At 43.1% G+C, this 22780-nt stretch overlaps 1 long non-coding RNA gene across 1 annotated transcript; it reads right to left on the reverse strand.

Moving 5' to 3' along the window:
* Nucleotides 1–263: 263 nt before the first annotated feature.
* On the reverse strand, nucleotides 264–1927 carry LOC129644583 (uncharacterized). Its single transcript, XR_008710848.1, has 2 exons — nucleotides 1544–1927; nucleotides 264–799 (listed from the first exon to the last, which is right to left on the reverse strand). It is a non-coding gene; the product is annotated as an uncharacterized LOC129644583 (long non-coding RNA).
* Nucleotides 1928–22780: the final 20853 nt, after the last annotated feature.

A 22780-nucleotide genomic window follows, 5' to 3' on the forward strand; every position in this document is an offset into this window, starting at 1 on the left:
ACGAACCATTGTCACCTCTTTTAGCAGTTTTGCTTCCTCTGAGTCCTTCTTCCTGGACGGTTGAAATTCACTGATAAGAAAGCCAACCTCATGCATTCACATATAGGGTTTACTTTGATGAACCAAAGCAGGAGAGACAGTCAAGTTTTTTTGTAAAAATCATGTTTTGAAAAACTCATGCTTTTCAACCTCCAATTACTACAGTGTTTACATTTTTTTTTATTACTTTGTTAAAGTGGTGAAAATCAGCTCGAGAAATAACAGGTGTAAATCATAATTTTATTATTTCCAAGTCAATTTTTATGTTGATGAAATTATGGGTACAAGTTTCTACATCTGCACATACACATTTTAAAGGTATATGCAATAAAGATACAAATTCTAATTTTTGCAGTTTTTTTAAACATGTGGTCCAAGATAGAAATGGATTCTGGAAATAAGAAAAGTTTCATATTATTAATAGGATTGTTGAGAATCTGGGGAGATTATTCAAAGCAGTTAGCTTCAGACTAAATAAGAACTTAAGAAAAGAAGAATCTGAACTCAAAATTTCTTGGATTGTCATGAAAAAATCTTTAATAATAAGTGTTTGTGTAGCCCATTCAAAGTTATTGTGTGAACAGTAGAAGATACTGTGACTATGTTCGCAACAACTCTGCATGACCAGATGAAAATGGTGTACAGCTCAGGCAACCCACGTGTGACTATGCTTCACCTCTCCTTGTCTTGACCTGGATGCACTCTTTTCATTCCTGAGAGGTCATTACTCTTTTTTCTTTTGATGTGTTGCACTTAGTATCTTTAAAAAATTTTATTGAAATATAGTTAATTTACAATGTCATGTTAGTTTAAGGTATATAGCAAAGTGATTCAGTTATACATCAACACACACACACATATGTGCATATATATATATATATATATATATATTCTTTTTCAGATTATTTTCCCCATAGGTTATTACAGAATTTTAAGTAGAGTTCCCTGTGCTATATAGTAGGTCCTTGTTGATTATCTATTTTATACATAGTAGTGTGTATATAGTAATCCCAAGCTCCTAATTTATCCCTCCCTGCCCCCATCCCCCACTTCCTCCCTTGGTAGCCATAAGTTTGTTTTCTAAGTCTGTGAGTCTGTTTCTGTTGTGTAAATAAGTTCATTTGTATCGTGGTTTTTTTTTTTTAGATTCCACATATAAATGATATCATGTGATATTTGTATTTCTCTGACTTCCTTCACTTAATATAATAATCTCTAGGTCCATCCACGTTGCTGCAAATGGCATTATCCCATTCTTTTTACGGCTGAGTAGTATTGCATTGTATGTGTATGTATGTATACACACACACACACACACAATGGCATAGGAAATGGCAACCCACTCCAGTATTCTTCCCTGGAAAATTCCTTGGACAGAGGAGCCTGGCTGGCTGCAGTTCATGGGGTTGCAAAGGGTCAGACACAAGTCAATGACTGAACACACACACACACACACACACACACACACACACTATATATATATATATATATACACACACCACACCTTTATGCATTCCTCTCTTGGCAGACATTTAGATCGTCATCGCTCTCCGTAGGTGTAATAGCGCCGATGTAACAGCACTTGCCTCCCGGGCGCTGACCACAGCGGTTCAAGAAGGCTGGTGACTTTTCCCTCTTCCTGTTTGGTGCTGAGCCTGAGCCTGCAGGCGTTTCTCACTTGTCAGTCCCTGACCATGGCTGACGTTGAAGTTCCTTAGTTTAGTCTCTCACAGTTAAAGGGAGAAGGGAGAATTCCAGGAAACTCAAGACCCACTATCTCTTTTCCAGAAGCAGAGGGGAAGCTGTGCTCTTCTTTCTGGGCCTGCAGAGGCGGGAGTCCCGCTCTCGAGCACAGCGTCTGCCAAGCAGGCCACAGGTGGGGCTACTTTACCGGACCCGTCAGCGGGGCCGGCGGCCGGAGTTCTCGCGAGGCCTTGCGGGGTCTGTATCCTTGGCCCCGCTGCCGTCGTCTTGCATTGAGTGTCCAGAGCTGAGGTGTCCGCGCGGCTGTTTCACACCCAGGACTCTGGTCAGAAGGGCCCTGGGCAAGGCCTCTGCCCTCAGCCTCCTGTCAACAGCTGCAAGTAGACTTGGCACCAAGGAGGAGCAATGTTAGACTTTACTGTATTACCCGCGTCTCTCTGGAACTGTGAATGGGCTTTGCCGTTGATAAAAACTCCTGTGTTTTTCATCCAACTCCTCATTCTTGAGGGTCGAAGGTCCAAACAGTGTCCCATGGTTTTGGGGAGCTGGGAGTTGGCATCCCAACCACCTGGAGACCAGCGGAGCTCCCCCCATCTGCCATCAGACGTGTGTGTGTGTTACCAGGCCTCAGCACTGGGGCCCTGAGTGCCCACCCGTTGAAGTTTTAGAGAGGAAGGTCTCCAGATGACTTAGGATGTGTGGACCCAGTGTTAGCAAGAGACAGCCATGTGTTAGATTTTTTCCTAAGTGAAGGCTTCTCGGTCTTTTTCCTGGGGGTAGGGGTGCCCTGCTGCCCAGGGTCACCAGCATGGCCTGCATGTCCCCCGTCACATGGTGGTGGTTTTTTGGAAGAGGAGTTTCAGGTCAGAGAGGGGTTTTGCACAGGCAGTCCAGGGGTCGTTGCCCCAGGTGGCGTCTGGCAGCTGGGGCTCCGGGCCTCTGCCCTCGAGTGTGATGTCCCCATGGAGTGGCGCCTGAAGCTTCGGGCAGACGGGTGGTCAGTCACCAGGTGCGCTCTGTCCCGCTCAGGAGTGAGCTGAGCTTGCGGCTGCCAGTTTTCAGAGTTTTAGGATCAGCTGGCCTCCTGTTCCAAGTGGGGACAGGGCCAACCAGGAGTGTAGGTGGGCAGCACCTGTTCCCATTTTCTGTGAGGCTCTCGTGGTTTCTTCCCATCTGGGGGCGGGGATGCTTGCTTGAGTTGTTCCATTTCAAGGGGGCTCAGATGTTCCTTCTCTTGTGCCTGGGGTGGGGGGTGGGTAGGTCTACCAGGCAGGAGTCCAAACGCACTTGACTTTAACTTATCACTCGGGGTTACTGCATGCAGAGCAAGGCAATCAGAAGCAACAAAACTTAGAGACCAATTGATGGGCCAACTGTCTCATCTCTCAGGGCTGGTCTGTGTTACAAAGGAAGGTTACATGTTTTGGGGTCAGGGAGTGATACCCCCCAAACTTCCAGTTCTGCCGGGATGCATGCTAACAGGCTGTCCTTCTGTATGGAGGACATTTGGTTCCCTTATCTTAGATGTTCTGCTTTCAAGGTGTAGGGATTTGTTTCCAACTAGCAGTGAGGTGGTTGGAGTGATCTGTAGGCATCCAGAGGCCACAAGATTTGAGCCTGGGAAGAGTTCTGGTTCAGGAAATTTGGAACCAGCACCAAACAGTTAATGGATTCCTCAAAAGACTCAAACAGGAGGCGTCCAAAGGGCATGGGCTCTGATATAACTGGGGGTTCCCCTTGAATTTGTCACGGCCTGCGTTTGAAATAGCCCCTCCACAGTTGGAATATCCCACGTGAGGTTAGAGGGGAGACCTCTGGGTGGGAGCAGCTTAGCTCTGTTTGTTCCCGACTTCTCGGGCCCTTTAGTGGGTGGCAGGGTCTTCTCTTTTCTCCTCTCAGCCCCAAAGGAGGAGTTTTCAGACTTCCTGCTGGGCGAGGGCTAAAGGCATGAGGCATCCCTGGGGAGCTCTCCAGATCACCAGGAAACTGCTGTTCTGGGCTGATGCCAGGATATGCCCTTGGTGGAGGTTCATAAAGCCTCACCCAAGGCCCCCCACCCAAGCAGAGAGAGACAGAATGGTGACGGGATTCTTGGACTTGTGAGCAGCCCACAGGGGCCCTCCAGTCCACTTCAGAGAAACCAGCGCTGGCTGGGACAGGTCAAGTCACCAGTTACCTACCTTGGGACCGTTTTGCACGTGGGCATCCCTGGTGCCTGTTCCTGAACTGAGATCAAGCGCACTCGTTCCATTTTGTCAGGCGGTCCTCATTACCTGGGGCTTTTCCAGTCTTTCTTCTTAACTCATGGGGCTGGCCACCTTCCTTGTCCAAACTGAAAGTGATGCTGGAGAATGCTAGCGTCGACCCCTGGAGGTTGGTGAGCGTAAGAAGCCGCAGTGCGGCTGCTCTTGCTTTGTACCAGGAGGTAGCAGTCAGCACTTCTGGAGAGACAGTGGGCCAGTCTGCATGGCTCCCTCTCATCCCAGTGACCCAGGTGTCCGGTCCTGCAAGAAGGGTGGCCAGAGGCATATATGCCTGTGAGTTTCGGTCTCTGTGATCCCTGCAGTGGGGTGGGGTGTGGTCCAGATGACTCTGGAGGCGATGCTGTGTACTCCCTGCACCTGCGTATGGGTTGCTGGGCAGAGTTGCTTGTTATTGAACAAAAGTCCAGTTGTTTGTGTAGGTGCTTCTACACAGCTCATCACTATTGTCCGATGGGTGCTGGGGGCTCTGGAGTCTGACAGATGTAGCTTGGGTTTGGGTTCACTTACCTACTGTGTGACCTTAGACACATTACTGGGCCCTGTGGAGCCTCCATCTCTTCACCTGTAAAATGGGGATAACAAGGGGTGTTTTGGGATGGATATCCATCAGCAGCCTCAGTAAACTATGGCTTAACCCTTGTAAGTAAAGTAGCACTAAGGTTAAAATGTATGTGGAAAAGCTAAGTGTATTTAAATCTGTCTGCAACATTGTGACCAATATAACCCATAAATTTTTATTTTAAGCAAATGAAGTACTAGAGCAAAAAAAGTAATCCTACCAAGGACTGTATGTTTTACTTTTCAATGATGTTGCATGGCATTTTACCCGGTTATCCTCAAAGCAAGGCTGCATTTCAGTCAGGCTAGAGGTGATCCCTGGTGTGTATCCATTCGCACCGTGGGTTCCGGAGCTCAGACAGCCTGCACTTCAATCTTGTCTGTCTGCTTTCTGGCTGAGTGGCCTTGGTGCGGTGCTTAGCCTGGTTGTGCTTCAGTTTTCCCATCTCCTGAGCGAGAAGAGTAACATCACCTCCCTTATAGGTTATGTGTCTGTGCTGAGTGGCTCAGTCATGTCTGATTCTTTGCAACCCCATGGACTGTATCCCACCAGGTTCCTCTGTTCATGGGATTTCTTTAGCACGAATACTGGAGTGGGTTACCATTTCCTTCTCCAAGGGATCTTCCTGACCCAGGGATCGAACCTATGTCTCTTGCATCTCCTGCACTGGCAGGTGGCTTCTTTACCCCTAGCACCACTGGGAGGCCACCCCACCCCCACACTTACTTATAGGTTAGTTGTGGGTATCATGAGATACTATTGAGAGGGTAACAGGCAGGAAGGCCAGGGGTCTCCAGACGGAGGAAATAGGCTGCAAGTGTCAGACATTTTTTGTCTCTCCCTTAAGCAGTAGGAGGAAGCAAGCTACAAGGGTCAGGTTTTTTTCCTTCTCTATACAAAATTAAAAGGTTTCTCTTAAAATTCTGTGTTGCCATGACGACACCTGGTTTCTGCTGAACTTAACTTTTCTAAAACCTTGAGCTAACCAATGTGTTTTTCTTATGGAAATATTTTTCTTAAGCTATGTGAATGAAACTATGTATTTGGTTTGGAATTTGCCTTTTTTTCAAAATGGTTCCACCTAAGACTAACTTTTTTTCTTTTCTGAGACCTTGGGCTGATAACAGCCCAGCAAACCAGCACTGATATCAATTGTTTCATGGCTGGGGGATGACACACCTCTTGCCATCCTATCTCGAAGATGCACATTGTGGGAGAGGGGCCTGGTGAAACTCACCTCAGCCTGGCGGGGTCTCTGTTATCTGATTAATAGCTTCCTAACAGACATAAAACAGCTTGCTATAAACTAGCGGGGTGGCACTCTTTCTGCCCCCTTCTGATGTCTATGTCAGAAGCTTTCTCTATCTCTTTTATACGTCAGTAAAACTTTGTCACACAAAAGTTCTGAGCGATTAAGCCTCCTCACTGGTCCTGGCTTGGATTCCTCTCCTCCAGAGGCCAGGAATCCCAGCATCTTTCATGGCTCTGCAGCAACCTATCACTATCGTAAGTGCTTTATATGCATTTCTCAGTGGATCATAAACATCTAGCAAATGCTACCCACTCCTTACCCATCCCTATCCCTGTAAGCAGGTAGTTAATGCTAACCATCATTTGACTTTATCAGAATTTCTCTTTATGGATAGTTAAATATTGGCATTAATAATGAAAAAAAAGCAACACGGACAGACACAGGGGTACTAAAGAAAAATCTAACCATTTTCTGGCCTATGAGAAGTGGGGAAAAAAGAGTCAAACATTTTAGAGTAGGTGAAGGGAGAAGTAAAGACAGAGCCAGGGCTTTCACCTGTTGACCTACAGAGGATGGTGGGGAGCACCACCATCCAGGCTGCTCACAGCTGGGTGCACGCCTCTGGGGCTGAGACTTCCGACTCACGCTTGACTCTGGACATGCATCTGTAGAAGTAGGTGAGAGGGTGGCTGAGAGCTTGCCAGCGGGGATCATGGGCATGAAGAGGCGGAGAGCTGCCGAAAAGGCTGGGCCAAGTCCAGTGGCAGCACAGCTGGGGCTCTGAGGGAGTAAGAGCTTGTGGGGAGACAGACGGTGGGTTCAGCCATCAGCACACATCAACAGGGGAAAAAAGAAAAGGTTAGGGTTAGGAAAAAAGAGGGCTGTGGGTAGCTTTCCCTAATCCTGCATCTGTTGCTGTCCCAGGGAGAAAACAGGCTGGAGGTGGAAGGCTGAGGATGCTCTGAGAGATGGTACCTCGTTATAAAGCAGAGCTGAATACACTCCATCAGGGTTTATGCAAATAATACTATAAACTGCTCAACGGTTTCCCTTCACCAGCCAAATAGAGGGGACTGATGGAGGAGGCTAGATTGACTGAGACTTAAGATACTTTTCAGCATATACTGTGGTTTAAATTTTGTCACATAAACCAATAGGTAAAATGTGTGCTTTTTGTGAACTTTTAAGTAAACATTTTCCAGGGAAAATAACCAGGACACTTTCATTTCCTTCTCAAAGGAATCGGTGACCTCCCTCACCCCCAGTCAAGTCAAGGGATTATGACTTCTCCAAAGATTTACCAAGAAAATTCCTGAAACTGCTTTCTTATCTATAAAAAGCAAGGAGCATTAGTTACCTTTGTATTTTTTTTCTCCAGCATGGATTCATGTGTAATATATGCCATTAATGAAATATAAAAGATGCACACGTAAAGCATGATGTTAAATTCAGTTGATAATGTAATGTTAGGTGGAGTCAGATGTTAGAGATTGGAGACCTTCTCCAGGATACAATGCTGAAAGTGATCTTGGGACGATTGCCTGGAGGATGCTGTCCTCCAAGTCTGCAGAGTGGCCACATTCAGAGTAGCTGATTCCAGAGTTCTGTGTTTCCTGTACCACACAAATGCGTAGCCCCAGGGTGACATTTAGCTATCAAACCAGAGTCCCTTCCGTATCTGCCTAAAGGGGGACCTTTGAGCTCCAATAGTGAGAGGCTTCTTAAAGACAACTTTACAAATGTTTTTCATCAACCACATGGAATTAATTTGCACCTGAACGATGTGAATTCATTTGCTGTCTTGACCTTGACAAACATCAGGGTGGTCCCTGGGAGAGATTTTTGTCTCAGTAGGACAATATTTATGTATGGTTGCCCAGATTTGTCAAGTAAGCCCAATCTGAAAACAGAGAATAAAAGGAATATTTAGAATGGATTGCCTACTATTCATCTAAATGTTCAAGGTGTTATTCATAGCTTTAATCTTTTGACCACCCACTCTGTGCAAGGTAGTATAAGATATAGAGATGAATACAATAGGGCTTTTTACTGCAAGTATCTTCTCCTAATGAAATAAAAAATGCTTGCATACAAAAAATTGCTTTTTATGCACATAGTCCTGTGCATTTTCTAGGAAGAATGCTTATAATGCTTCCATTTGTTTTTCAAATAAGCCAGTGACTTCAAAAGGACAAGCACAAAGGTAGCTTTAGTCTGCTTGATGTGGGCCTGTGCTTTTCACTGATGATGACTCAGAAAGTTCCGTGACTTAGCTAGTCAGCCTGCTTTTGACTAGCAATGATAAATTATATCAGTAAGAAGGTGAGTCAATCATCCAGTACATTTCTAGAGTAACCACAATATATTAAGTATGTGTTAAATGCCAGAGAAACGAAGGTAAGGAAGATGCAGCACTTGCCATTATGGAGACCAGTGGCCAATGAGAACAAATCAAAATGGTACAAAGTATAGCCAAGATTCGGAGAAGGCAATGGCACCCCACTCCGGTACTCTTGCCTGGAAAATCCCATGGGCGGAGGAGCCTGGTGGGCTCCAGTCCATGGGGTCACTAAGAGTTGGGCACGACTGAGCAACGTCACTTTCACCTTTCACTTTCATGCATTGGAGAAGGAAATGGCAACCCACTCCAGTGTTCTTTCCTGGAGAATCCCAGGGATGGGGGAGCCTGGTGGGCTGCCGTCTATGGGGTCGCACAGAGTCGGACACGACTGAAGCGACTTAGCAGCAGCAGCAGCAGCATAGCCAAGATTTGAGCTAAGAGTATGGGGTGAGGCTTCTCAAAGGACTGTCATTTAAACTGAGCTGAAGAACATGTGGAGACAGGCTTGTTTTCCTTTTTGCTCCCACCAGGGAGATGCGCAGACATACCCTCGCTTTATTGTGCTTTGCAGGTATTGTATCTTTCACAAATTGAAGGCTTGAGGCAACTCTGCATCAGCACCATTTTTCTAACAGTATTTACTCCTTTCATGTCTCTCTGACATATTTTGGTTATTCTTGTGATATTTTCAAATTTTTTCGTTATTATTGTATTTGTTATAGTGATCTATGATCAGTGATCTTTGACGTTTCCATCGTAACTGTTTGGGGTATCACAAGCCACACTCGTACAAGACAGTGAACTTAATGGACAAATGGTGTATGTGTTCGGATTCTTCCGTAGACCAGCTGTTCCCACATCTCTCTCTCCCTTCGGCCTCCCTATTCCCTGAGACACAGCAGTATTGAAATCAGGCCAGTTATTAACCTGACAATGGCCTCTAAGTGTTCAAGTGGAAGGATGACGTACATGCCTCTACCTGTAATCTGAATTATATCGGTAAGCTAGAGATGATTAAGCTCAGTGAGGAAGGCATGCTGAAAGCCGAGACAGGCTGAAATCTAGGCCTCCTGCACCACAGAGTTAGCCATGTTGTGAATGCAAAAAATTATTTGATTTACTCAACCATTTTTTTTTTTTAAATATTGAAGTATAATTGATTTACAATGTTGTGTTAATTTCTGCTGTGTAGCAGGGTGACTCGGTTATACACATATGTGCTATCTTTCATGTTCTTTTCCATTATGGTTTATCACAAGATTGGACATAGATCCCTGACTACACAGTAGGACCTTGCTGTTTATCCACTCCGTAAATGCTGGTTTGTACCTGCGAACCCTGAGCTCCCAGCCCATCCCTCTCCCTCCCCCTCGGCCACCACAAGTCTGTCCTGTATGTCTGTGAGTCTCTCTCTTGTGATTATGTTCATTTGTGTTGTGTTTTAGATTCCACACGTAAGTAATATCATATATTTGTCCTTCTTTGTCTGACCTACTTCACTTTATATGGTAATCTTCAGATCCATCCATGTTACTACAAGTGATATTATTTCATTCTTTTTTGTGACTGAATAATATTCCTGTGTGTGTGTGTGTGTGTATTAGATTGGTGCGAAAGTAATTGAGGTTTTGCATTGTTGAACTTTGCCATTTGATATTAGAATACATTCTTAAATAAATGTGGTTATGTTGTATATACATTATTTTAATGCACATTTCTCACATTATGTTTTTTTGCTAATGACTTATTGCTTGCTATTTATTTTATATGTATTTTGAACTATGGAAATAATGTTAGATAAAAAGCAAATTCAAGCAATTTTCTTATTTGAATTCAAAATGGGTCATAAAGTAGTGGAGACAACTCACAACAACAATGTATTTGGCCCAGGAATTGCTGCTGTGCTTCAAGAAGTTTTGCAAAGCAGACGGGAGCCTTGAAGATGAGGAGTGTAGTGGCCGCCCATCGGAAGGTGACCACGACCAACTGAGAGCAATCATCAAAGCTGATCCTCTTACAACTACATGAGAAGTTGCTGAAGAATTCAGTGTCAACCATTCTATGGCCATTTGGCACTTGAAGCAAATTTGAGAGGTGAAAAAGCTTGATAAGTGGGTGCCTCGTGAGCTGGCCAAAAATCAAAATATTGTTGTTTTGAAGTGTCATCTTCTTTTATTCTGTGCAACAACAGTGAACCATTTCTTGATCAGATTGTGACATACGGTAAAAAGTAGATTTTATACAACAACTGGTGATGACGACCGAGAAGCTTGAAAGCACTTCCCAAAGCCAAACTTGCACCCGGAAAAGGTCAAGGTCACTTGTGGTCTGCTGCCCGTCTGGTCCACTACAGCTTTCCGAATCCCAGCAAAACCACTCCATCTGAGAGGTATGCTCAGGAAATCGATGAGACACACCAAAAACTGCAACACCTGCAGCCAGCACTGGCCAACAGAGAGGGCCCGATTCTTCTCCAGGACGACACCGACCGTACATCACACAGCCATTGCTTCAAAAGTTGAACGAATTGGGCTACAAAGTTTTGCCTCATCTGCCGTATTCACCTGACCTCTCACAACCAACAACCACTTCTTCACGTATCTGGACAATTTTTTGCAGGGAAAACACTTCCACAACCAGCAGAAGGCAGAAAATGCTTTCCAAGAGTTGTTCGAATCTTGAAGCATGGATTTTTATGCTATAGGAATACATCAACTTATTTCTTATTGGCAAAATGTGTTGATGGTTATGGTTCCTATTTTGATTAATAATGATGTGTTTGAGCCTACTTATAAAGATTTAAAACTCATGATCTGAAACTGCGATTACATTTGCACCAACCTAATAGCATATCTCAACATTCAGAAAACGAAGATCATGGCATCTGGTCCCATCACTTCATGGGAAATAGATGGGGAAACAGTGGAAACAGGGTCAGACTTTATTTTTGTGGGCTCCAAAATTACTACAGATGGTGACTGCAGCCATGAAATTAAAAGACGCTTACTCCTTGGAAGGAAAGTTATGACCAACCTAGATAGCATATTCAAAAGCAGAGACATTACTTTGCCAACAAAGGTCCGTCTAGTCAAGGCTATGGTTTTTCCTGTGGTCATGTATGGATGTGAGAGTTGGACTGTGAAGAAGGCTGAGTGCTGAAGAATTGATGCTTTTGAACTGTGGTGTTGGAGAAAACTCTTGAGAGTCCCTTGGACTGCAAGGAGATCCAGCCAGTCCATTCTGAAGGAGATCAGCCCTGGGATTTCTTTGGAAGGAATGATGCTAAAGCTGAAACTCCAGTACTTTGCCTCATGCGAAGAGTTGACTCATTGGAAAAGACTCTGATGCTGGGAGGGATTGGAGGCAGGAGGAGAAGGGGATGACAGAGGATGAGATGGCTGGATGGCATCACTGACTCAATGGACGTGAGTCTGAGTGAACTCCGGGAGTTGGTGATGGACAGGGAGGCCTGGCGTGCTGTGATTCATGGGGTTGCAAAAAGTCGGACACGACTGAGCAACTGATCTGATCTGACCTGATCTGAATAGCATATCTTCTTTATCCATTTATCTGTTGACTGATATTTGAGTTGTTTCCATGTCTTGGCTATTGTAAATAGTGCAGCGGTGAATATAGCGGTGCATGTATCTTTTTTTTTTAATTAAATTTATTTATTTTAATTAGAGGCTAATTACTTTACAATATTGTATTGGTTTTGCCATACATCAACATGAATCTGCCACAGGTATACCTGTGTTCCCCATCCTGAACCCCCCTCCCACCTCCCTCCCCATACCATCCCTCTGGGTCATCCCAGTGCACCAGCCCCAAGCTTCCTGTATCCTGCATCGAACCCGGACTGGCGATTCATTTCTTATATGATATTATACATGTTTCAATGCCATTCTCCCAAATCATCCCCCCACCCTCTCCCACAGAGTCCAAAAGACTCTTCTATACATCTGGGTTTCTTTTGCTATCTCCCATACAGGGTTATCATTACCATCTTTCTAAATTCCATATATATGCATTAGTATACTGTATTGGTGTTTTTCTTTCTGGCTTACTTCACTCTGTATAATAGGCTCCAGTTTCATCCACCTCATTAGAACTGATTAGAATGTATTCCTTTTAATGGCTGAGTAATACTCCATTGTGTATATGTACCACAGCTTTCTTATCCATTCATCTGCGGATGGACATCTAGGTTGCTTCCATGTCCTGGCTATTATAAACAGTGCTGCGATGAACATTGGGGTACACGTGTCTCTTTCAATTCTGGTTTCCTTGGTGTGTATGCCCAGCAGTGGGATTGCTGGGTCATATGGCAGTTGTATTTCCAGTTTTTTAAGGAATCTGCACACTGTTCTCCATAGTGGCTGTACTAGTTTGCATTCCCACCAACAGTGTAAGAGGGTTCCCTTTGAATTACGGTTTTGACCATTAGTGAAATTGCTGGATCATATACTCAACCATTTGTGATAAAGGAACTGCAGCTCGGAATCTTGTGGACTAACACTACACAGCTAATTCATGAAATAGGTAAATAGGTGGCAGAAAATCGATTTCATGAGTCTGCTTAGATTGTAGGCTGCTCCCAGTTAGATTTGGGATTGCAGCTTTCACAGGCTGTTTCTCAACAGTCTTGATCTCTGGATTAGTGGTTTTCAAACTTCTCTGCACATCAGAATCACTTGGATGGCCCATGCAGCCTGCTGGGTTCCGCCCCCAGAGATGCGGATTCGGTAGGTCTGGGGTAGAGCCCTAGAACATGGATCCACAGACCACACTTTGAGAACCAGTACTCTAGATTATAAAAGGCTTATTTATCTAAGTGTTAATGTTTAAAATTCTCTCATAGACTAACACACATTTCTGTCTTTTTCATATACCAAGGATCTCTCTCCCACTTGCTCCCTACAATTGATTTTTTAAAGAAAACAGTGAACCTGTTAGGATGGCAACTGTAAAATGTATAGAAAGTTACAAGTTTTGGTGAACTTGGTGAGAATGCAGAGAAATTGGAATCTTTATGTGCTGTTGATGGAAATATAAAACTGCATCTGCAGAGAAGACAGTCTGGTAGTTCTGCAAAAAAACAAATAAAGAGTAGAATTCACATGTGATCCTGCATTTCAGCTCCTTGTTATATGGCCTAAATAATTGAAGTCAAGGACTTGAACAGATACTTGTTCATAACAGCAATATTCACGGTGGCCAAAAGGTGGAAACAATGAAAATATCCATGGCTGGATGAATGGCTAAACAAATTGTATCATATATATACACACACACACACACACACATACATACATACATATACATACACACTGGAATATCTTTCCATTATGTGTAAGGGACATGAAATTCTGTAACATGCTACAACACGGATGCACCTTGAGGACATTATCCTAAGTGAAATAAGCCAGAATCTAGAGGACAAATTTTGCATGATTCCACTTAAGTGAAGTTCCTAAGATAGTCAATTCAAGAAGACAGAGAGTAGAATAGTGGTTACCAGAGCTGAGGGAGGGGCAAATGGAGAGTAATAATTGAATGGGTAGCTTTTCAGTTTAGTATGATAAAGTTCTGCAGATAGTAGTGATGATTGTCCAGTGTTGTGAATATACTTAACATCACTGGACTATATGCTAAAAAATCAGTAACATTATGAATTTGGTATGCATATTTCACTACAATAAGAAGGACTGTAAAGAGTATAGCCCATACTCTACCCTCTGCTTGTCTCTCAGGATTTCTCCAAAGCTTGCTAGAATAATCTAGACTTGTTTGAATAATCTAGACTGATGAATTTAGAATGGGCTAGGATTTACTCCTATAGTGGAAAAGTAAACCTCTGTTTTAGATATTTCCCATGCCAAAATGTGAGCTCTTATGGAAACTGATCTAGAAAAATAATGTTCTCTTTGAACTTGCCCGGAAGTTAGCCCTTCACATCCAACCACTAGCCAGACTTCCAGGAAAGGAGCACATCTCCGTTTGTCTGAATGGAAAGCCATTGTCTGTAAGTTGAGCTTGTAGGAAATGGCTGGGAGTCAGAGGCTGTCTGGTTTGGTCTCCCTGACGTCTGTCTCTGACACTTATGTCTAAATTAGACGGCTGATAATTAAATAAACGGGTAAAGCCAGCATCATGCCCTGTCTCTCCTCCTTCATAAAGCAGAGCATTTGCCATTTGGGGTAGTTGTTCATATCCATCATTTCATAATTTCTAACCTTAGGCATAGCTGTTTAACTCAATTAAATGTTCCCAAAGTGAACTTTGTTGAAAAACCTAATAGTAAAATAAATATATGGAGTAAAATGCTCAGGGTGATTTCTGCAACTCAAGTTAGGCTATTAATTTGGGGTAACATGTGTAGTTCTTGATACGGACATTTTTCAAAAGAAATTTCTTTTGTCTGAATTATGCTTTTGTAAATGGGAAGAGTGCTCCTGGTTTTAACACCCCATTTTTATTTTCATAAAAATTTCATGACACATGAATTTCATTTCAGGAAGTGACCAGCTATCTTAATCCTTGCCAATGCCATAGCTATATACTATAAAAGTATATTAAAAGTATAAAAATTATATTTAAAAACTATTCCTTATATTTATTTTGATCAAATGCCTTTCGGTACAAATCTGATACATGATAACTAGATGTGCTTGTCATTTCTTTTCTAGGTCTTCCATTTCTTTTACTCAATAAAATCTTAAAACCAGAAGGGACCTCAATCCAGAGAATATCACAGTGTGTTCTGTAAAACATGATGTTCTGAGAAATTCTGATGAAATTTTCTTTAAAGACAGTCTTCTATGGTCAAACAACTTTGACAAATTTTGGTTTAAACAAAACTTGAAAATAACTTCAGGGCTTTTAAGAAACTTTGTTTTATGAATTGACAAGAAGAAACTTGTAGAATTCAGGCTTCCAGAACATACCCCTTATGGAACTTCTTTTCCCAGAGGTATCTCTTAGAAGTAGGAGAAAATGGAAAGTTAGCATGACTTCCTTCACTGGATAAATTGAGGAAGTGAAGACTTTAGCCCTCGTGGTTTATTTGGCGATGTATGACCTTGAAAAAGGTGATTCTCCCCTTGGAGTGGACAGGCGTGGGGTTAGGAGTCAGGCCAAGAGTTTGGTCCCTGCTCTGTTAGCTGGGCACCCCGAGACATGTCTGCAGCTCTGATTGCTCTTCATTGCTGCCCTGGGGTCTTGCTCCCTTTCGTACCCAACTCATAGGATTGTTGCCAGCAAGGGAGAAAATGCTTGTGAAACAGCCTTGCAAACTGTGAAGCACAAACATTTTCAGAGCATTTTTACCATGAGCATGATAAGTACAATTAGCAGCCTTGGTAATTACTATTTCTATGATTACACTGAGATACAAAATCTAATATACAGTATGATTACATAGTATTATCACAGCAATGTCCAAAAATAACTCTGTATAGAAGAAACATAACAGAAGCCACAGTGCACGAGTGTTCGTGGTCTTTTGTTTGGTGAGGGTTTGGGATGAGCTCTTTTTTAATACTTTCCAGTTTTATATAATAATTGTAGTACACATGGTTCTTTCTCTGGTCAGCTCTGTTTCCTAGGAATTCCTCCTCCTCCTAGGGCAGAAATCTGCTGCAACATGTTCAGCCTTTAACTCTTGTTGCAAGATGGCTGCTGTGTTGCCAGGCTCTGCACTGCATTCCAGGCAAGAAGGGCAGGGGGAGCAGTGGAGAATCTTTTTTTTTTTTTTTTTGAGTGGGGAGGGGAGGAAGAGTTATGTCAGCTCAGCAAGGGAGGCTCTCCTTAGTAGAATTCTATTCATAATTGGCCAAAATTATGTTTTGTGGCCACCTCTTTATTGAGGTGGCCTGGAAAATCAGATATTTAGCAGTCTGACTTAGCAGCGGTTCTCCAAGTGTAGTCTCTAGATGGGACTTGCCTGGGATCTTGGCCTGTTTGCAGGGCAGAGATAGAGATGCAGATGCAGAGCACAGATACATGGACACAGGATGGGGGGATGCGTTGGGAGATTGGGGTCGATGCAAATACACCCGCAGTGTAAAACACGCAGCTAGTGCAAGATGCTGTGCAGCACAAGGAGTTCAGCTCAGTGCTGAGGGGTGGGATGGGGGGTGGTGGGAGGAAGGTCCACGAGGCAGAGGAGTATATGTATACTTATTGCCGCTTCACTTCACTGCACTGAGAAACAAATACAATATTGTAAAGCAACTAAACTCCAAATTAAAAAAAAAAAATGAAATATCAGTTCACCTGCTGTATCCCTGAGCTTCTGTCAGGACCAGTTACTGATTTGGTAATTTTGTAGGATTCATTGAAAAATGAAAATATAGAACCCCTAGTTCAAAAGCTGTTTAAAATTTCCAGACAAAAACAGCAGAGCCTTATACCAAACAAGAGCCCTGTGCTGAACCATAGCACCAAGGTCCGTGCAGTTGGCTTTATCTCTGGAACAGAAAGAATAACACGCTTTCCAGGAGTTAGAGTTGAGAACCACTGAAGGAGGAGGTTTTGCAGTACAGAACAGGTACTTTATTTCCCAGATCTTCTAGCCTGTTGAGAAATCTGCTGGGCTGTTTGTAGAAGATCCAGTCCCTGGCAGTCATGTGAGAGGCAGAACGTTGAATGGTTTTCTTTGGCATTGGTGAGAAGCATCACTTGACATCTGCCTCTCCCCCCTCACTGGGACAGGAGCCTAGTAGGACCCAAGTAGGACCCAGAGGAGCTTCCCGTGGCCAACAGCTGTGGCCAAGGATAAATTCCAGGCTAATAGGCTGGGTAGTGTTGCTCCCTGATAAATGGTCGTTTCAAGGGGTAAAAAAAAAATTGCAGATGAGCCTTAAATGAAAGTGAAATTAAAGTCATTTATCGCAGATCATTTGAAAGTATCAACTCCCTTCTTAAAGAAGGAAAATATAATAAAGCTCCCTCATAAAGACATAAAATATTTAACATGTGACTTCTGCTTTGTACCAACATCACCTCTTAATGGTTCCATTATTTTGTTATGTTTAACTTCAATGAAAAATTTAGGAGGAAGGATGTGCAAATGTTTAACCCAAATCAGGATTTTTTTTTTTTTTTGGTCTGAAATCTGTGATTACATCATTAGCACATTTATATTGCAAGACATTTTTACGATATAAGCATTTTTTCATTTGGACAGCAACCATAATAAATTGAAATAAAATTCACTCTTGATTGATGTTGTAAGTGTCATGTACAGGGCAAGTACCATCTATTAAGTGTGGTTTGCCCGGGCAGCAATAATAGTAGCATTTGAATGTTTTTCTTATTAAGGAGAAAAATGGCCAGGCGCATTGGTTTGGTGGACTCCAAAGACCACGGGAAATGGAAAATGCCTGCAGCGAGAGTGACTCTTTCCCTGGCTTTAGGATGAAGGTGGTCCGAAGGCTGCAGGAATTGTTCTTCCTTTTTTAAAAATTAGGATAAACTATGGCAGTTTGTGGCATGAAAGAGAGGGGCTGATTACAACATAATGGAGTGTACCATATTCATCTCTTTGAAATATGACCTCACCCGGCCTTTTCCATTTTACAATCGATTCTCTCATTCCCTTAATGAACCTTTGCATTCATGAGTCTTCCTTGGAAGTTTGCACATGAAGTATTGCTGGAGCAAAGAATAATTGTCTGCCAAGTAAGTAAGAACAAAGTGCCTCTCTTGTCGTTCCGTTCAATAACATTAGAAGCTGTTAATGCATCATGTTGAGCCCCGTATTGTTTTGCTTAATAATTATCTAATTTGCCAAAGCTTGCTTTAAAAAATGTTTTTTGAAAATTGGCACAATACAGTTATTTGCCTGTTTCTCTAAAGACGGGATGAGAGGGCTGATGTAAATGCATTTCAGCACAATTTTAGTTCTTAAAAATGTTGCTACGTGGGTCTAATTTGCGTACAGTAGCACATGCAGTTTGAACAGTCATGCCCTGACAGTGATGGCAGAATAAAATTATAGGGAGTTGGATGCGTGTAACAGAAAGGCGTGCAAGGCAACAAATAGTATAGCTTCAGTCCTTAAATAATAACCTATTTACATAATTTGGAATACATATGTACAAGGTTCAATTATCCAATATTGGAAGACAACATGATAGATTTCAGATAATCCAAGACTTAAAATACTCATTTTATCTTTTGCCTTCTTCCCTCTACCAGTAGGAATTTATGTTCTGTTAAATATCTTAGTTGGGCTTCCCTGGCGGCTCAACGGTAAAGAATCTGCCTGCAAAGTAGGAGACGGGGGTTCGATCCCTGGGTGGGGAAGAGTCCTCTGGAGAAAGAAACGGCAACCCGCTCCAGGATTCTTGCCTGGAGAATCCCATGGACGGAGGAGCCTGGTGGGCTACAGTCCATGGAGTTGCAAAAGAGTCAGTCATGACTCAGTGAACAAACAACAAATATCTTAGTTAGGGATAAGATTCAGTGTAAACTGATAAAAATCTTGGTGTGGATTGACGGCCGACGGCATGAAAAAGGGAAGAGGATGTCCCCGTGGCTGCAGAGTCAGCGGCAGAGCAATCTCAAGGGCCGAGCCGTCTCCTGGGAAGCTGGGAGCAAGAGTTGCCTGTGTGTGATGGAACATTACATGAGCCCAGAAACATGACGGGTGGACACAAACCAATTAAACTGAGAATATCTTCAAAGGAAATAAAAAGAATAGGGAAACAGTGCATTGTCATGCAGCCTGTATCTGGCCTCCCAGATAGCACAGTTGGTAAAGAATCCACCTGCAGTGCAGGGGTTTTGATCCCTGGGTGGGGAAGATCCCCTGGACAAGGGAAAGGCTACCCATTCCAGGATTCTGGCCTGGAGAATCCATGGACTGTATAGCCCATGGGGTCTCAAAGAGTTGGACACGAGTGAGTGACTTTCGCTCACTCACTTGCCTATTTGAAAGAAAGAACAGAATGAGAACAAAATCCACAGTTACGGAGATTAAAAAAAAAGCATCGTGTCACCAAAGCCTGTGGTAACCAGTTCTTAAGGCCTTACATAGGAGACCCCAAACACTGGCCCAGCATTGCTGTCCCCTCCTCCTGCTGAATCTGCATCTTCTGGTGTTGCCTGAACCACTTTCCTTTGGGGACCCTCTTCTGACTGTCAGTGAAGTGAGTGAAAGTGAAGTTGCTCGGTCATGTCTGACTCTTTGCGACCCCATGGACTGTAGCCTATCAGGCTTCTCCGTCCATGGGGTTTTCCAGGCAAGAGTCCTGGAGTGGGGTGCCATTGCCTTCTCCAGGGGATCTTCCCAACCCAGGAATCGAACCCGGGTCTCCCACATTGAAGGCAGATGCTTTACGTCTGAGCCACCAGGAAATCTGACTGTTAGTAGGAGGAAGCAATTCCTCTCCTATTTTCTACTTCTTTAGAAGCATTTTTAATCATACACTCATTAGGCATTTTTATGTACATAAATGATATTTTGTTGAGCATTTACTGTACCAGGTGCTAACTGTTTATATATAATACGCTGCTGCTGCTGCTAAGTCGATTCAGTCGTGGCCGACTCTGTGCGACCCCATAGATGGCAGCCCACCAGGCTCCCCTGTCCCTGGGATTCTCCAGGCAAGAATACTGAAGTGGGTTGCCATTTCCTTCTCCAATGCAGGAAACTGAAAAGTGAAAGTGAAGTCGCTCAGTCGTGTCCGACTCTTCGCGACCCCATGGACTGCAGTCTACCAGGCTCTTCTGTCCATGGGAGTTTCCAGGCAAGAGTACTGGAGTGGGTTGCCATTTCCTTCTCCATATATATAATATATGTATATAATCAACTCACCTGCTAACTGTCTTTGTGAGATTTTTATTTTGATTTTTTACAGTGGAGTATAATTGCTTTATAATGCTGTGTTAGTTTCTGTTCAACAAAGCAGATCAGCTAAAGTATACGTGTATCCCCTATACATGTTGTAAGCCTGCCTCCGCACCCCGCCTCTAAGGCATCACCACACAGTAGTGAGTTGAGCTCCGCGTGCCCTGCGGCCGGGTTCCGCTAACTCTCTGTTTTACACATGCTGGCGTATATATGTCAGTCCTAATCTCGCAGTTCATCCCGCCCGCCCCTTCCCTGCTGGGTCCACAAGCCTGTTCTCTGCATCTGTGTCTCCATCCCTGCCCTGCAGATAGCTTCGTCAGTACCATTTTTCTAGATTCCATTTATATGAATCAACATATGACATTCGTTTTCCTCTTTCTGACTGACTTCATTCTGTATGACAGACTCTAGGTTCATTCACATCACTGCACATGACCCAATCTTGTTCCTTTCTACGGCAGAGTAATATTCCATTGTGTATATGTGCCACACTTTCTTTACCAGTCCATCTGTCAATATTTTGTGGAACATTTACTGTTCCAGGTGCCAAGTGTTTATACGTGTGTTTTCATCTGACCTGCTAACTGTTTTTATGGCACTGATGCTGTTCCTCGGATTCAAGAAGGTGGCATACCTTGTCCAAGGTCCTGCTTGGGAACTTGCAAGGGAAGTAACGGATCTAGGATTTGACCAGATTTACTGCTCCCCAAAGATTATGAGCCCTGCTTCCACAACACATCTCTGTCTTTTTGTTAGGTTTTATGTGTGGGCTGTGTCTCTCTACCTAACCTGTAAACCCTCTCGAGAAGGTGAATGAATGGCGCAGAAAGAGGATGAGTTTCCAGGGAGTTGCTTTCTAACCTCACATCCACCCTTAGTTGAAACCAATTCTTTCCTTCCTTTTCCTGCTTTACAAAAGGAAGGAACACATCCCACCCTCCTGAGTCTTCCAAGACTCATTGGTGGAGCTTTGAGATTTTGACATAATCTGTTGACAACCTGAGATGATAGAAATGGGTAAATGGGTTTGTGTCGAGAATGTCTGAATTTAAATAGAACTTAGAGTCAAATGAGAATGATGAGACAGTTCTACTACGTCCCATTTTCATCTCCCAGCACGTCCAAGAAGACTGAACTCACCCGCCTGCCTGGCTGCCTCTCTCTCAGAAATAGAAGGGTTATCGTCATGTGAGAGATGTTTCTTGACACGTTGTTTGAAATGAAAAATGAAGAAATCAGTCTTATTTGGCTGACTGGTTTGACAATGACTTTGCCAGCCTTTTTATATAGTAGATAGTTTACATAAATTATACGCACTAAACCTATAGTTTCAAGGTTTTAGCACAAATACAAGGCACATGCTAAGATCAAAGTATTTTATAATCTCTATATTGGAAAAGGTGTTTTTCAGTTAATACTTACATTTTTCAAAACTTTCAAAGTATATGGATAAAAGTGAGGTACCCCTAAACAAAGGAGTAAGATACATAATTCATAGTCATTTGATAAGTCTCAGAAAAATCATTTGAGATGCTCCCAAGGTTGACTAAAAATCTCCATCTCATTAAAATAAAGTTTTAATACAATTTCTCCATAGGTATAATAGCTAGAAGAATTTTAATATTTAATTAAAAATAGGATAAAACCATAATGATAATTCAATCCAAAAGAATTTTTATTTCTCATAGTAGGACAGCCTTTGGACCATAGGAAATAAAAATGAAAACGATGCACTGTGGTGGAGAAATAGCATGAAACCGCAAACATTAAAACATAATAAGACAAGGGTTGCGGGAATGACCCTTGGTCCAATGACCAGAGCTTCTCTCAAAAACTTGGTGTTCTGTGCAGATGAATGAGTTGACATGCCATATAAACTGGCATTCTTGACTGAGTCTGGGTGGACTCTTTTCATCCCTGATTTGTTCCAGGGTCAGCTGGAACAGGTGGCTCTGTGGTAAAGAATCTGCCGGCCAATGCAAGAGACACAAGAGATGCAGGTTTGATCCCTGGGTCAGGAAGATCCCCTGGAGGAGGAAATGGCAACCCCCTCCAGTATTCTTGGCTAGAGAATCCCATGGACAGAGGAGCCTGGCAGGCTACAGTCCATGTGGTAGCAAAGAGTCAGACACAAATGAGTGACCAAGTATACACGCGCATGCACACACACACACACAAAACTGTATATATGCTTCGTCTTTGTTTAAAATCCTTCGGACATGCTGGACAGGTGATGTAATCAGACATTTCAGAAGGGTTCACTGAGGCCCAGAAATGCCCTGGTTGACCAGAGGGATTTGCCCTGTGACTGAGCCCTGGGCTGGAGGTAAAGGTTCAGATTCTTCTGATCCTTCTCCAAGCTGAGTTTCCTTGTAAACAAGAGAAAAATAGAGAGGAAAAATGGCATTGGATTTAGTAACCATGAACATTACCAATAATGACAAACACTTGGATATAAAAAGTCAATATACTAATAAAATGTTAACAATGCAACTCTACAGATGAGAGAATTCTCCAGTAAATCTCTGTTCAGAACCTTGATCCTCAAGTGGAAGACATCGTGTTCCTGGTGAATTTTCAGCTCAGTGCCAGTCAAGGGAGCCTATTTTGAGAAACATCTATGTTTTGTGGCTGGTAAAATGGAGGAACCATCCATTTTACAAGGAGCTTTCCAGATTAATTGGAAAGATCAAACATTTAACTGCTACAGTGTCAGTTGGTTTTCGGGAGGTGTCATGTTTTACAGGCTCTCTGGTACCAA

The sequence above is a fragment of the Bubalus kerabau genome, chromosome 2 (assembly GCF_029407905.1).
Source record: "Bubalus kerabau isolate K-KA32 ecotype Philippines breed swamp buffalo chromosome 2, PCC_UOA_SB_1v2, whole genome shotgun sequence".
Classification (NCBI taxonomy): Eukaryota; Metazoa; Chordata; class Mammalia; order Artiodactyla; family Bovidae; genus Bubalus; species Bubalus kerabau.